The sequence below is a fragment of the Benincasa hispida genome, chromosome 11 (assembly GCF_009727055.1).
Source record: "Benincasa hispida cultivar B227 chromosome 11, ASM972705v1, whole genome shotgun sequence".
NCBI lineage: Eukaryota > Viridiplantae > Streptophyta > Magnoliopsida > Cucurbitales > Cucurbitaceae > Benincasa > Benincasa hispida.
In genome coordinates this window covers 37,644,138-37,661,971 of record NC_052359.1, presented here as the reverse complement: position 1 = coordinate 37,661,971, position 17,834 = coordinate 37,644,138, and positions in this window count along the sequence as shown.

Here is a 17,834-nt window from a genome sequence, read left to right as displayed (position 1 = left end):
GCGATCGTCTATACGATCGTTTAGTAAATATCGAGAGCTAAGCAATAGCTTAGGAAAAAATAAACGATCGTTTAGTAAATAGCATGCACGGGTGTAATCAGTAAACGATCGCTTAGCAATATCGTATAGGTAAGCGATCGTGCAGGCACTATCGTATATGCACCGATTTTCTAAGCGATGACACACTTTTTAACACAATGTCCGCGCATCTCATGCTTAACTCAACGTGAGCTATTTATGCGTCTCAAAGTGATCTTTCAACTCACTCATCCGTTATTAAAAAAAAAAGAGACGCGGCCCCATTTTCCTTTTAACCGTCCAATGAATGTGATCACATCATATTCATAACATATAAATTAATATCATAAATTGATTATAGTATTTTTCCTTCACCAGATATAAATCATATTTATATCCAATTTCCTCCAAATTAATGTATCTCATACATAAAGTTAATTATATCATATAAAATTAATTAGTTCAATTATATCATATATAATCGAACTCTCTCTTGTCAATTTGAACCCAAAAACTGACTCTCAACTTGTTTCCAAGCTACCAAGGGAACCTTATGGACTTATGGCTTGAAGCTCCAATGGTACGTGAATAGCTAACTAAACTCTTTAGTCATGATATCCACCATCCGTTAACTGCCAGGCATTCCACTAAAGACCGACAATTGAACTCTTATTGCATAGATATATTTCTATGTCCATTGGATATAATCAATCATCAGTACGATAACCCTTCACAGATGCTCGTAATTACAGTAGGTCAATTTATCGTTTTACCCATGTAGCTACATCTTCCTCCTTAAATACCACTGATCCCTCTAATGAACAATACAACATAGTCCTACTATATGTGAACACCTCTCGAATTATGAGAAGGTGTATGGCGCCACATCGTTCAAACCCTAGGATCAGCCCTTAAGAGAGCAATCTATCTACTTAACCCTGCTTTGAGGAAGGAGTGAACTCCATCTTGTGAAGCTAAGTTCCCAACTCCAAAATCAGACTAATCCCCAAAGTAGTAGATTTGAGTCGGCGCTCTGACCACTCGCACCCATGCAAATCAAAGGACCACCCTCAATGGCAGGAGTTTCCAACTCACTTAGGATTGAGATCGTGTTAACTATAGTCATCCTAGTGAAGTGAAGTCTTAGTCATGAACGGAGTTATATGATGAGACATTAACACTTCGAGGTCAGGTCTTATACAAACTCTTTGTATAGGATGTGACAAGTTACAACACTTGTAATAATTCCACAAAGTGGGTCGCGTCCGTAGTGTTACTAGGATAAGGTTTCCCTCCTATATCCATATACTACAGACTATTTTGGTTGTCGCTTAAGACACGATCCACTTGTATGTCACTACATACATGTTTAAGTTACATAAAGACAACCAGGGATATTAAGTTTATTGGTTTGTGGTAAAATAAAAAACATCTAAATGTGTAAAGTCAATAAGTGAAGTAAATATCATATATATTATACATCAAAAATGTTCTTACAAAGTTGTTTACAAATTACAGGACATAAGACTTTAGGGTACAAACCCCAACAACTTCCACATAGATAGAGTATAAGAGTCTCATGAAAACAGAACATAGCCACGTTTACAAAGGTTGAACTAGTTCCAACAACTATGCCACAACCCATGACCTCTATCTGACGAGGCACAAAGCATCAAACATGAAGAATACACCTATTATGGACATATTATTTAAGAGATTTAACCCACATGACATCTTTTGAGCATAAACTCGATGGGTTCTCTCCTTCCAAAAATCAAGTATTATGTTTCACCAAATGTTCTTTTGCCTTGGAGCACACAAAAATAGCATGTTAAATCAATTTCTAGAAACAAATTGAACATAGGGGAGAAACATCCAAATTATGACTAAATTCAAAGAGACGAGTCTATTGATGTTTCCCTTTTTCAATTCCTATTATTATTATTGTTCATTTAAACTCTCTTGACTATTATTCTTATACAAATATTTAAATTTCTTTAAATATAGTTTTTTGGTGTTTTTGAAAGAATGTGATAAAAAGAATAATAATTGAATTTAATTACTGATAAATTTTAAGTTAAAACACTATTTTGGTCCCTATACTTTGATGTGTGTTCAATCTTAGTTTTTGGGTTTTCAATTGTTCAATTTTAATCTCTATACTTCAATAAATCTTAAATTTTTCCCCAATGCTAGGTTATTATTGATTTTTTTTAATAAAAAAATCCTTATTTATTAGCGTTTTCACTAAATGTTTGAAAACATGTTCACATACATATTTGTTAGCATGAAAATTATTATCATTATTTAGCAAATTTCGGTAAAATTTGAACCGAGGGACTAAATTTAAGATTTATTAATTGAGTTATAATGATTTATTTAGGAAAATTATTTCAAATGGTAAAACTGTTGAAAATATTTACAAGATATAGTAAAATTTTAGAACTATCAATGATAGACGTTGATAGACATTGATAGAAGTTTATTAGTGTCTATCAACGTCTATCATTGATAGTTCTAAAATTTTGCTATATTTTGTAAATATTTTGGTTAATTTTTCTATATTTAAAAACAAGCCATTTATTTATAGGAGATTTGATCCAGGATTTATCTTAATCCTACTAGGATTAAGATATGAGTTTTTCATAATCCTAAACAAGTTAGGATAAAATATTATTTTATCTTTTCTTATATTTCATTTTCTTGATTCTTGGCTTATTTCATCGAGTATAAATTCACCCACAACATAGCCCCACTCCCAAGTTGGGATATTGTGGACCGACTGTTTGTAAGTTGGGCCTCTCGACATGAACTTGGGAGTTTAGTTTTCATTGCTTCTTTGGTGGTTCCAAATCCTATTTTATGACATATCGACCTTGTTACTGCTGGTATTGTCATATTGAACTTGGCTACTTTAAGATCATTCTCGGATCTTTGGTCGTGCCTAGAATTTCTAGCCCATCTTTTTTTTAAAGACCCAACTAATTTGGCATGCATCTACCACAATTAAACAATGTTGAGTGCAAAATTTATGTTGTATCCATCTTTTCATGAAGAGCATATACATACGAACTTTATTTTTTTGTCCCTTCGGATAATCCTTTCTAAGACAAGTCTAATCAAGAATATTGGTTAGATCGTCATCGTATTTAGCCAATTCCTTAGTTTTCTTCTCCCTACACTTAACTGGGTCAACTTATCTATCTTTTGCGATAGGCTTAGGCATGTGTCCTTAGTCCATCTAAAGTGGTCCACAACCCTTAGTTTTTTAGCAAATATTTTCACTTAGAAAATTGTTTGAGCATTAATTAGGTTTTCCATAATAATTTGTTCTTCCATGAATAATTACTAGTCGAAGAAGATTTCATATAGTCTCGTGCATCCAAATATTTTATTATATAAGCACATCACATTGTCTTGAGATATAACAAATTTTTCTACAAATACTTCATGGCACTTGAGTTAATTAATAATTTGAGATATAAGTAAACTGGCGTGAGAGTAAAACATATCTTGTTTTTTACAGTTTTGCGATTCAACATGGAAGGGCTTTTCGCCAATCTTATGGTTGATCCAAATCCTTCGATAGTAGCCGATGGACTGATGCTATTAATTAACCACAGTCCACCCGATGCCTAGGATGGGATTAACAAATAATTGGGTTAACGACCCATATGCCACTATCAAGCCTAAACTTGAATTATATTGTGAAGGGGTTAGTATACCAAATTTGGTGCAAATGAAGGAGCAAGAATAGTTTCTAGTTTCTCGAATTGTGCCAAGTATGGTAATCTGGGTGGAAAAAGGTTTTCACCATTTGGGTTTATTAGTGAAGATTTTGTGTGTGGTTTAATTTCGTCGAATTGCTCAATAGAATCCATTTTGTTGTGTGTAAAGTCTTCCAAAACGTGCGTTTGCTGAATAATTTTAGTCAAAGCTGAGGTGAGAAGTTGTTTATGATTGTTATGGAGGGAAGGGAACTTTGGGCACTCCTTGTGTCGCTGCTTTCGCTTGATCATGTGATTTTGGTCGGAGAGAAGTAGATGTGTCCATAGAGAAGACGATGTCACTTGCTGAAGTAGAAAACACCCACGGCTGCTCGTGGTTATTGACGATGTTGGTGAACTGAAAAATTACAATGGAGAACGTCAATGGCGTTGCCGAAGTTCGGTGATCGTTGGAGTGTGGTTTTCTTTGTGCACCCTGACTTGTTGCTTGCCCAAAATGTACTTGGAATTAGAGATGTTCACAGAGTCGAGACGTGAACTATTTCAATCTCCATCTTCGCGAGATTTCCCACGGATCAGGGCGGGGTTTCCACAGTGAAAATTCGCTTGATCGGGTTCTCCGCAGGAAAAAATTTTCATTTCTTTTTTTATTATTTATTATTTTTTAACCACTTTTAAACTATTTATGCTCAACCTTAATGAAAATTTATTTATCAAATGGGTCATTTCCAATGTATTCTTTTTAAAGAAAAATTTATAATTTTTTCTAATAAAGATAATAATATTCTATCGGTAAAGATATACGTAAAAATTTAATCTCATAATTACTAAATTTTAAATATTACAAGTTTAGCCTTCAACTTAAATATTATAACATTCATGGTCATGAAAGATACATATCTTAAAAATATATTAAAGCATAAAAAAGTTGAGATAGAAAAGTAAAAAATGAGTAATTGTTGATGTAACATCAATTTTGTAATATATATATATATATGGTACTATATGTATGATGGATATGTGTTATTATATATATGTCATATGTTAGTTAGTTGAATATATATATTCGTCGGGGCGGGCCGTGGACAGAGACGGGGTCGGGGCCAGGAAATGTAATTCTCGTTTAGTCAATGGAAAAAAAATCTTCTCCAAGGGGATAGAGCGGACCCTGCAAGTTAAATGGACATCTCTACTTGGAATGGTTGCCATCAGACAATATGAATAGTAGTCGTAACTGCTACCTATTACATGCGTGAGAGAGGAGATGGAAATATGTGAACTTTAAGGCTTTCTTTTTTTTTTCCTTCTTTTTTCTTTTTTCCTTTTTGTTATGATCTAAATTTTTTATTGGTTTGGAGACATGGGATCTAATTTACCCATGCTATCCTTCGATTTTGGATTATGGGGATTTAATTCGCCCATACCTTTTACCAACAAAATTTTTGTCTTCATTGGATCGCCAGATTATCGTAGCTTTGATTTTCTGAATTTTGCAATAATGTTAATTTTATATTGATAGATCACTCTCGTCTCCACAAACGGTGTCATCTGTTAATGCCAAAATTTGGATGGGAAAAACATATCTAATATTCACATTATAGCAACAGTAAATTTGTGATAAATATTAAAAAGTACATGATTTTGATATATGTTTTGTTGTTTTTCTTTAGTAGAAAAAGGACTTTTTTATATGATATTTCGACCCTACAATGGCACTAAATGAGTAAAATGAGCAAACGCGTGTCTTTTAATTGCTTAAGTTAGTTTTTACTATTTTGAAGGATTTTATAAACTTTTACAGATGTTCTTACTGTTTTTGCATAAAATGAACAATGATGCATCTGCATCAAAACCCTAATTTTGTCAAACCGCACCCAGTCGTTCAAACTTGTTGATTTTTTGGTCCACAATCATTTTTCAACTTTTGCCTATATAAAGGATTGGAAGGCTCATATTCAATAATTTCCCTTCCTTAGAAGAGATCTCACAAGCTACATATAGAAATTCTTCAAGAACAAGATTCTCATGAATAACAATAATTCTAGGTCACCTCTACCTGTGTAGAGTGAGGAATCTTCCTTGAAAAAAGTTGAATCCGTCCTAGAGAGACTTAGAGAGGGAGGTTATGATCTTATGAGTTTCTGTTACTATTTTTCAGCACTTGTTTATTTCTTTGCTTTGTTGTTTTTTCTTTTCTTTACTTTTATTCTTAGAAGTTGACATTTATAACTCATGGCTTTTGCATCAATGAAGTTTATTCATTCTTCTTTAGTTAGGGCTAATTATCTAAGAGATTCGTTCATGTAGATACCCTAGACAATATGACTTAAGTGAATTCTAATGCATCGAATCATATTGGTCTCTCTATCTCCTTTGTTGAGTATGTCATTATCTTATTTAGTTACCCAACCATTTAATTTAGCATGTTAGTCAAGTCTTAATACTGAGAATGTTAAGATAAAGACGAGAATCACAAAATTAAAGAAATGGGACTAAGAATCTAGACATAGGTTATCATGTAACATTAGACATAAGATATGTACACCAATAAGAATATAAGATAGCTACTTAGGCTCCTAAAGGAACTTGTGAACAAGATTGGATAAGAGTATTTCTTTTTTGTCCATGTTGGGTTGATACCAACTTGATGCAACCACATAACTCAACGCATAAAGCCTACAGGTTGAAACTCTTGACTGTAAATCCTGGTTGTCATCTATTGTTTGCTTTATTATTCAACAAACCAACATCTCACTTATTTTCACTTGTTACCACCTGTATGAATTGTTAGTATTGTCTTAGAACGAATTGAAACACAATTAGTCTCTTGGGATATGATACTTGAAATACTTTCAAGTTTACTTTTTAACAGTGTACACTTACACTAAACCATATTAAATTCTATTCTTATTATCCATATACATTTGGTCGATCAATTTTAAAACATATGTACGATGTGAAATTGATAAACTTTTTATAGACAAATGAAAGGGCAAAGATAAAATTTATACCCATAAACCTTGGAGTTGTATCAATTAAAACCTTGTGTTTTTGTAAATTTATCAATTTACATCTTCCTCTAGATTCTGTCCAACCAATATTGTGTGAAACTTATAATTTGTATAAATTAAACTCCTAATTTAATCTTTAGAGCATTCACTAAGATCATCTTTCAAAATCATCCATGCACTAACTCTCAAACATATGTAGACTTCTTCAAGTATCGATTTAACAAAATAGACAATTAAAGTAAATGCACACATGATTTTCAAAATAAATTATATCAAAAAGTCTATATTGATTCATTTATGAAAATTTAAGGAGTATAATTAATAAAATTATAAATTTTATATGATGTTTTCCCAAATAAAATGTAATTGAGGTGTACATTGATGTATTAATAAAGGTTCATGGTTTAAATTGGTACAATAACCCCTAAAATTTAGAGGTATAAATTGATATTTTGCGAAATAAATAAATAGGGTTTTTATTTTTTTTTTGTTGAAGTTTATAAATTTAGGCAAAATTATTCAATCTCCCGATTTGAATGCTCTTATTTCTTTTGAGATCTTATCACGACTTTTTTGGCCAATGGCCTCTTGCCACATGGCAAGTAGGTCTCTCGAACCTTTTTTAAGCGAAAGGATAGGTATTGAAAAGTATTGTTTAAACACGCTTCTAAAATGGGGCTATAGGGTTAAACAACCTGGATCGTTGTCTCATCAAATCCCTTCACTATCGAGTTTATAAAAAAGCCCTTTAATTATTATTAATAGATAGATGCCTTTGTTTTTTTCGAGTACCTATTTTATTAACAAAAAAAAATCCTATAAATTTTTAGGTTTTCTTTTTTCTAAATACCCACACATTTTCAATACCAACACTCTTCTATACTTTATGAGATCCACTTCTAACAAAGTTTGAATAAACCCTAAAGAAAAAACATCGTATTTCTTTTTTTATTGTTAGTAAGATCTTCTCGTTTTCCAACTGTAATTACACATTGCCTCGGCCTCTGATTACAATTGACGTGTCATTGCCCATATATGAAGAATCTAATTCTTCAATCATATATGTATCAAATTTGTCTTTCAGTGAGGACTCGATCCACCAACTATCTAAAATGTTGGAAAACAAAGCCAATGTAATGACCAACACTACATTTTAAGAAAAGAAAAAAGAAAAAAGAAAAAATCATCTTGGCTTTTTTTTTTTCCACTTTACCCTTCTTTTATGGGCACTCAAAACTCAAATGATCTTTCTTTCTTGCAGGACCAACATTCAATGTTTTTCAGGTCCTTCTACACTCACTTTGTGCTTATTCTTTTTTTTTTTAAAAAAAAAAACATATTCTTTTGTGCATCATTATTCTTTTCAGACTGTTGTTCAAATCTTTTTCCAATTTTGCCTAAAGAAAATGGTTAGATCAATCATAAAGCATGGAGGAGTTTCTCGTGAGAAGGTGGGTCAAAGACTCAAATGCCTGAAGCGGACTTCCCAACAATGTCACTCTTTTGTATACGACATTTTGACTATCATCGCTCAAATTTCATTTTAAATCTTCTTCATCTTGTTTAAGTGCTGAGATACACTCATCCCCTCAAGCATCTTACTTGGAATAAATTGTTGCCAAAGAAACTTCACGTTTACCATTATCATTGACTCATACATTCCCCTAAAGAGGTACAGGGGTTCCATCTTTCTCATATGGACTCAATGTCTCCCACTGAAACTAATACCTTATCCTTGACCACCATTAGCACAGTTTCGAAAAACTTTTTCTTTTATTGTCTACAACTATCGATGTTGTTCATATGCTTACTTTTGTTGTTTAGCTACGCCATTAACGCCAGATATGTGGGCCTCTCTTTTCTCATGAATTTTTTGAAAAAAAGATCATATACTTTGAGAAGCAATCACATTCTCATCTTCCAACTTCTACATTTAGAGGTTCCATTTTACGGTCCTTGACAATTGAATGCATTAATGATGTAACCATATCAGCAATTACAGATTTAGAAGATTGTATCGCTACCATTTATGCATAACTTGGACTCTCATACGTTATACTAGATGATAACAATCTTTAACAGAAAGATAGAACAAATTTCTAGCATTTATCAAATTTATTTTTGTATAAAGCTTTATTTATTGAAATTATTGAGTACATAGAGATTTATGCACTCCTTATTTTTGTTAAAACTAGTACATACTGCAATGCACGTTGTGTAAAGTTAAAAAGTCATTGAAAAACATTTACAAAAATTTTGGAAGTTGGGTGAGGAAAAATAATAGTTATTTTATATTAACTATTACTAATTCGGTTTAAAAAATATTATAAAAGAATATAGGGTAAAATGCACCTTTGGTTCCCGAGGTTTGAGCTTAGTGTCTATTTGGTCCTCGAAGTTTCAAAATAAACACTTTAGTGTTCGAAGGTTAGAAAATATTTCGAAATGGTCCCTAAATTAATTTGACCGTTAATTGACTAATAGAAAAGTGACATGGGATAGTGAATGGACAAATTTTCAATGAGATGGAAGTTTTACTAATTCTTTTTATTATTTTATATATTAGTTGGATTTTTTTTCCTCTTTTCTTTGTTTCTCTTTTGTTCTCCTTTCTCTCCCCTCCAAGGAATCCCTATAATTTCTCTCCTCCCTTATTCTTTCTCTCTCCCCTCCAAAATCCCTATATTTTCTCTTCTCTCTTATTATTTCTCTTTACTAGGGGTGTGCATAAAGGTACCAAAAATCGAGGTCAGTCGATTGATTTTCGATTTTCATATAAAAAATTTGGAAAATCGATCGACCAACTGATATATATATATATATATATTAGTTTTTTTTCTAAATTTTTTTTAAAGAGTAAGTATAAAAGCAAGCCCAAACCATCAAGCCAAGCCCAAGTCTACTGGCTTAGTATTGATTTATTATTTTCTTTTTTATGTTGCCTAATTTCTAAACCCACGGCATGATTGATGTTTTTTCATTAAAAAATTATTGATTCAAATTAAAAAAAAAAAATTCAAATTATGTTAACTTAGCAATAACACTTCATCGATTCATATATCCTCTTCATTCACCTTGGTTTTGCTTTTTTTTAAAAAAAAAAATACAAGACCAATCAAACCGACCGACCATCGGTCGGATTCACATACTTTTTTGGTCGATTTTTGGTGTCCGTCTTCTCCCAAAATCGACAACGCCAACCAATGCACACCTCTACTCTCCACCTTTCACGCCTTCTTGGGAAAAAAATATTATATATATATATATATATATTCACTCATTCCTAAGTTACTTTCTTCCTTCCCCTCTCTCTCTTCAAATAGCAAAAAATAAATAAAAAAATAAAAAAATCCAATTGAATCTAAAAATATATCTTAAAAAAGAAAATAGAAAAAAAAAAGTAAACAGAAAAAGGCCAATCAAGTCTTCTAGGTTTTTCGACTACCTAAAGCCTTATGGGTTTTAGCTCAGTTCATTCGTTGACAAAACCCATAACTTTTCCAATAATAAGAAAAGGCCAATAAGTCTTTTGGATGTTTCAATCAGATTTTGACCGGAAAGAGTTCCTTCATCACCTTGACACCAAAGTGGCCAAAGTTCTATTGTATATCTCTTTCATGTCTTATTGAGAAAGAGATGAGCATCTCTACTCACTTCAATAATTTGGGCATTTCTTGACGCTGAAGACCTAGTCCAAAAAATCATTAGCCAAACCTTTCTCGATAGTTCCATAATAGTTAGTCAAATTGTCGGGAAAGCTTCGTTGGCAAAACCTTCCCCGACAGTCTAAAAGTCGTGTTGTAAGGAAAAAAAAAGTTACCTCGACGGATGGAGGATGAGGCTTTCTTGCTGACCCTAAACAAAATCGTCGGGATAAGCGGCCAACCCCCAATGGTCCTAATTTATAAAGACCGTTGGGAGCTAAATATCTCCTGATGGTGACAAATTAGTGTCACCGTCAGGCTATATTCATTTAACCCGACTGTGTGTTTGCACCGTGGAAAAAGTTTTAGCTCCCAACGGTCTTTATAAATTAGAACTGTCGAGATAAGCGTGTTGGGATTGGTGTCCTAATTCTCCCGGAGTCTCGTAGTTTGTAAACATTGTACACATTGTTATGAATAAAATAAGAGTTATTTTATTTTGCATTTACTCTTATCCAATAAACAAAGATCTATGGTTATTGTATGTAAACTTAAGCATGTATATGAGATATACAAGTGGATCATGCCTTAAGTGATAACCTAAGAGGTTTATAGTATAAGGATATAGGAGGGATACTTTATCCTAATATAAGGATGTAGTATAAGGATCATGCCTTTATAGAGGTTTACAAGTATTGTGAACTACTACAGATGGTCTGATCTTGATCATTCATGTGGAGATATGCGAGCGGGGCTATCCTATACAAAGAGTTTGTATAAGACCAAACCACAAGATGAATAGTCTCTTTATATAACGTCGTTAATACTTGAAACTTACATCTCATCTAAATACCATAGGTGACATTACCTTAATCTTGAGTGTTTAAGAAACTCTTACCTTTAAGGGCGGCCCTTTGATTAGTATGAGTGAGAGTGGCCAGATTGCCAACTCAACAAATCTACCTTTTTGGAGATTTGTCTGATTAGGGATCTGGGAACTCAGTTACACGAGATGAAATTCACTCCTTCCTCAAAGCAGGGGTAAGTAGATAGATTGCTCCCTTAAGCACTGATTTCGAATCTTGAACATAGTGGCAACAACCTCTCCTTAGAAGAGATGACTCAGTCATAGTAGGACTATGACCTATGTTCGTTAGAGAATCAGTGGTACTTAAGGAGTTAGATGTAACTATAGGGGCAAAACAGTAAACTCAACTGTACTTACGAGCGATCTGTGAAGGGTTATCACACTGTTGATTGTTTGATATGGACACAAAATATAGTGAGGAGAGTACAGTTGTCGATCTTTAATGGAGTGTTCGACAGTTAACGGATGGTGGATCTCATGACTAAAGAGTTTAGTTAGTTATTTGAAGGAAATCGGATGCAGAGATCAGCGGAACAAGACTATTCCAAATTACAATCATAAATGAATAATACATTTACAGTCAACTTCAAACAAATGGTTATACAATTCATACAGAGAAATTACATTATGAATAAACTCAAATGAACAGAGATCAAACTCTATGCACATATGAGGATGCGTCTTCGCACTTTGTTGCGCATGAATGCTTAAACAACAGCGACCACGAACGTCCGATCTACACGACCGTAATACCGCAACGAACACAGCATGACTTCACGCTCGTCCTCAACGATCTCCTCGGTCACGAACTCCTCCTCTACACGAATGGGAGATGACGAATACCTATCGTATAAGCCGATGCCCAATCGTTTAGATAAAGCTATGTGATTGTCTAGCAAAAGCTATGCGATCATTTAGCTCCGTTGCCGCCTACAGTCACACATCGTTTACCTTGGACCAGCGATCGCCTAGCAAAAACTATGTGATCGTTTAGTAAATCCTGCACAATCGTTTAGCTCGTAGATACAACGATCGTTTAGCTCACAGATACACGATCGTTTAGCTCGTCCAGCCGTCGTTTAGTAAATCCATATTTAGTTGACGACTTCATGAGTTTCTTTTCGCGATATAGAAAACTCAAAAAACTTTTCAATCTTTTGCAAAACCTCATTTTCAAAATAGGAAAACTATTTTCCTTTTAAACTCACGGTTACCATGATCTAATAACCACCACTACTTTGATTATTTAAAAGAAAAGAATTAGTTATCCAATAATTAATATTATTATAAACATAAATGATAACCAACTTATCATACTATATTTATAACCTATAGTTTTAATATTTCATCTCATGAAACATATAAACTTAGTTTTTTTCTATTCCATGGTACTTAATGTAAATCTCATTTACATCAATCCTCCACTAGTGTATCTGATACATCATAATGATTTATATCAATATATAATCAAAATACCTCTTGTCAATTTGAACATTTCAAATCAACACCAAGAATTGATCCTCAACTGAATCCATTGAGCCACCAAGAGGACCTTATGGACCTGTAGCTCGAAACTCCAACGATACGTGAATAACTGACTAAACTCTTTAGTACACGGGACCCACCATCCGTTAACTGTCAGATACTCCACTAAAGACTGACAACTGAACTCTCCTTACCATAGATATATTATGTGTCCATCTTAACCAATCAGCAGTGCGACAACCCTTCACAGATCGCTCGTAAGTATAGCTGGGCCAATAATCGTTATGCCCCTGTAGTTACATCTGTCTCCTTAAGTACCACTGACCCCTCTAATGAACATAAATCATAGTTCTTCTATGACTGAGTCTTCTCTTCCAAAGAGAAGCTATGGCCACTATGTTCAAGCCCCGGAATCAGCCCTTAAGGGAGCAATCTCTCTACTTATCCCTGCTTCGGGAAAGAAGTGAATTTCATCTTGTGGATTGAGTTTCCAGCTCCTAGATCAGAAAGCCCCCAAAAAGGTAGGCATGTTGAGTTGGCAATCTGGCCACTCTCACACATACTAATCAAAGGACCGCCCTCAAAGGCAGGAATTTCCAATACACACAGGATTGAGGTCATGTCACTATGGTCGTTTAGGTGAAATGTAAGTCTCTAGTATCAACAGCGTTATATACAGAGTCTAATCATCTCATGGTCCAGGTCTTATACAAACTTTTTGTATAGGACACCCCCGCTTCATGTCTCCACATGAATGGTCAGGATCTACCATCTGTAGTAGTGTACAATACTTGCAAACCTCTACAAAGCGGGCCATATCCGCAGTATCACTAGGATCAGGTATCCCACCTTAATCCTTATACTACAGACCTATTTAGGTTATCACTTAAGGCATGATCCACTTGTATATCACATATATATGCTTAAGTTCACATAAGCACTAGAAGAATTTTGGGCTTTAATGTCGGTTGAAAAAAGTGAAATCGGATGTATAATGTCGGTTTTAAAAAAAAATAAAACGTATCTTTAAACCGACATTGAAGATGGACTTTAATTTCGATTTTAAACCGACATTAAAAGTGTAATTATTTTTTTCTTATTTTATTAAAAAATTAAACAGTACACACTCGCGCGCCACCTCCATTTTGCCTTTTCACCCTATCGCTTTTTACCCTATCACGTGCTGCCTCCATTTCTCTCTTACCCAAACCCTAACCGATCGCCTTCACCGTCCATCGATCTCCTTCACCATCCGTCCGTCCATCAATCTCCTTCACCATCTGTTTGTCTGTCGATCTCCATCACGTTTACATCCATCAAGTTTTTCGTCGGTTTCCGTCGATCTCCATCGCGTCAATGTTCAAATCTGTAGCTGTGGGTACAAATCTGCCAGTGGGTCGTCGATCATCTCTATTAGTGAGTCGTTGGTTGTCTCTGCCGGTTGTCTCTGTCGTGGTCGATCTCCATCTCGTCCGTTAGTATATTATTCTTATACCATTTTTTTCAACTTGTGATATATTATTCTCACAAGATCTAATAAATTGTCTGCCTTTTCATCCGTAACGATAGATCCAATATCAAAGAGAGAAAATGGTCCAAAGGAAGTTCGAAAGGATATTCTTACTCCAATCAAGTATATATTTTCTCATTTGTATGTATTTTCTCTTTGATGAAACATGAGAATCGGTTACCTCATTGTATTGTTTGACTGAAATGAATTGATGCCTAATTGAGTTCATTGTAAGATCAACTTTATCCTTCATTTAAAGACTCTTTTATTTCAGCAGATGCTTAAATCTCTTAACCTTGAACTTGATGTTGATGAGCCTTTCTTTACGCAGCTAAAAGGTATCATGAATTGAAGTCAATGTTATTAGTCTAGAGCAATAGGTATATCCAAGTTTTGTAGTTTGTTGATTTGCCACCTCAACATGGATTGCCTTATAAATTTGTTTGTAGATGGCCAAAAATCAATTGAAGTAAAGTATGCTTTGGGCAAATACATTAGGTATTTTTTTTATCACATATCATCATCGTGCAAATTTAATTTGAACTTTCACCTTAAATGTAACTAAGTTAATGTGGTACCTTAACATATATCATTTATTTGATCCATAATCCATAAATTCCTTATCAGTGCCCTGCATTGATCACTCTCAGTTGAACTAGTTCTCCTGGTTTGCTTTATGCTTTTTAAAAAATAATAATAATCACAATAATAACAATATTGCCAATGTCAATTCATAGTTTTGATCTCCCCGTTTCTGCAGACTTGAACCAGGAATGCTAATTGTCTTCAATAAATGTCTTGTATTTGAAATCTCGGTAACATGTGTTCTTGCTTTTTTTCTTGTATCCCTTTGGCTTTATTCTTTGTAACTTGGTAAACTATTGTTTTTATTGTATTTCTTTAATCTGAATATGCATTTGATATCAGAACTTGTAGCAGATTTTTTAATTTAAAAGATGGAGAACTGTATTTGTGATTCAATTTTGAAATGGTAGATAATAGAGCATGTGTTTATTATCATCATCTTTTTCTTTTTTTCTTTTTCTTTTTTAAATGACGTAATGAAATATATTTTTGAAGGAGAGGTGGAGATTTCTCAACTCTGAACCAGTTTGCAATGATAAACAATAGAGAACTAAGAAATTGGGTACAGAATATTTGAGAAAGTGATTAACAAAAGGGAAACAAACTAAAATGTAGTCAATAAAATTGGTGAAGTTGTTGAATTGAAATAGTGAATTTATTCATAGTGAACGATTATGTCTCATATGTTTTCAAGTTTGCAAATATTGAAATCTTTGAATAGAGAAGAGGAAGAAATGGCTGACAGTGTTATTGCTATATGTATTTCAAGTGTGCCATTTCAGCCTTACATTTCTTTAGCTGCAATAATCTCAGTGAGTTTTCTTTCTTGCTAAAATCCATGATGATGGAATAGCAAAATTTAAAAGATTTTCAACATGTAGTCTGAATTTTTGTGATTTTCTTTTATTTTGCCTGTTGTATTTTCCTTTTCTCAATGGTCCTCATATAGAGAAAATTTTTGTATTAACTTGCTAACATCAGTTATATAGAAGTGCATGATATCTAGTTTGCATTGATTAATCTAATTCTCAAATCCAGGGGCTGAGTTATGAAGGTCTTCAAGGTCTTCTCAGCTTGACACATACTGCAAAAACGGTTCCTGATGTTCTTCCCCCACCAAGATCAGCTCTTTTATCTTCATTTGTGCTTCCATATAAACCCGAGGTCAGACTCTGCATTCTTATTTATAGATCCTGGAGTAATTGATATATACCAGCTCAGTATATGTTATGTAAAGCTATAAAAATTGTATGAAAATGACAGTTCCCAGTTCTTCGAGGAAAGAAATGCTGGAAATAATGAATAAGACTATTTAATTAATGTTAAAGATTCACCGCTCTTCATTAGGGATCTTTCCTTTGTAAGGGACACAACATTATATGAAAGGATGTGTCTTAATACATATATTAGTCTGCACATATATGGTTCGGTTTCTTTCTCAGTTTTTGGACAATTTTTTTCTTCCTTTTCTTCTTTTCTTCCGTATAAGGTTGCTTACAATTACATATTGAGTTCATTGCATCCTATAGTTGAGATATTCCATTCTTTAGGTTAGTAATCTATCCTATTCTGAGAGATAATCGTTCATTATTTCTTAAGCACCATGCGGAATAAAATTTTCTTAAGGAAGTAATGTTTCTATTGGTTTCATATTAATTGCTTTCACTGTTGTCTAGCATTTCCTATATTATCGATATCAACAAGAAATTGTTAGCCGATTGAGAGTTTGTCCGTGGAGAAAGTTTACTACTTGGGAGATTACAGTATTGCTGTATTTTTTTTCATCATTTCAGTTCATTGGATTTCTGGAGCCATACATGGAAGTTGACCATTTGAAAGGATGGAAGCACTAATCTTTTATTGAGATGATTCTCTAGGTAATGAACTTACTAGCTTTCAATTTCTTTTCAGATTCCATAAATTACATTTTAATATTTTCACACTGTTCTACTGCTGTCTAGCGAATAATGGAGGATAGTTTCCTTGATCTAATGAAAGTACTCTTGATTCCTGTAAAAGAATAATTGTTTGTAAACAAGTGTAGGGATGTTTTCTCATTCCTTACATTTTCATATCATGACATATTTAAGTGCATTTGTACATAAACATATGTGTTTATTGCTATTAAACCATTTTCTATTATTTCAAACCTCAGAAAGATCAAAAGATGGCTACACGGTTGACGAATACAATGTCCAACTCGCTGAAAGGGAGGCCTATTTAGGTACCATAAACATAAAGTATACGTGATAAATAGTTTCTATCTTTGGGAATTTCCTTATCATATGTTTTTTTTCTTTTGGCAAGGTCGTATTTTTCAAGGCAAAGAGCCACCCCAATTTATTGCCCTCTTTCAACCTTTTGTGGGGTACTCAAAGTGGTAGTCTTATAAAGCTTCTTTCTTAACTCATCTCTTTTGATTAGAATCATGTTGTAGTTTCTTTTACAAGGTTCTGATATGGAACTGAGAGGGTCCTTGAGAGACACAAATAACCATCATTTTTCTTAATGAATTCTGGTGTAGGGTGGCTTAAGCTCTAGTTACAAGAAACTCATAGCAGATAAAGCTTTGGCTAATGAAACTTACACGGAAGATTCGGTTGCCCTTGTAAAATCATAATCTTTGTATTACTTGTAATTTTTGTTTTCAAGGCTTGAATTATTGTACGACTTTTAAATTATAATTCTATAGCAGAATTTACGAATTAAATGTAATAGATTTACAATCCATACATGAATAATATGTCATAGCCATAGCGTTTGATGATGATATGTCATGTTATACTTTTTTACCGAAAAAATGGATTTGGCAAGGGAACTTTAAAAAATGGACAATAATTGATAAAATGGACATATTCGGGCTTCAATGTCGGTTGCAACCGACAGGCTTTAATCACTAAAGACCTTCAATGTCGGTTACAACCGACATTAAAGACTGTGTTATTGGTGTTATTGAAGCCCTTTAATATCGGTTTAAAACTGACA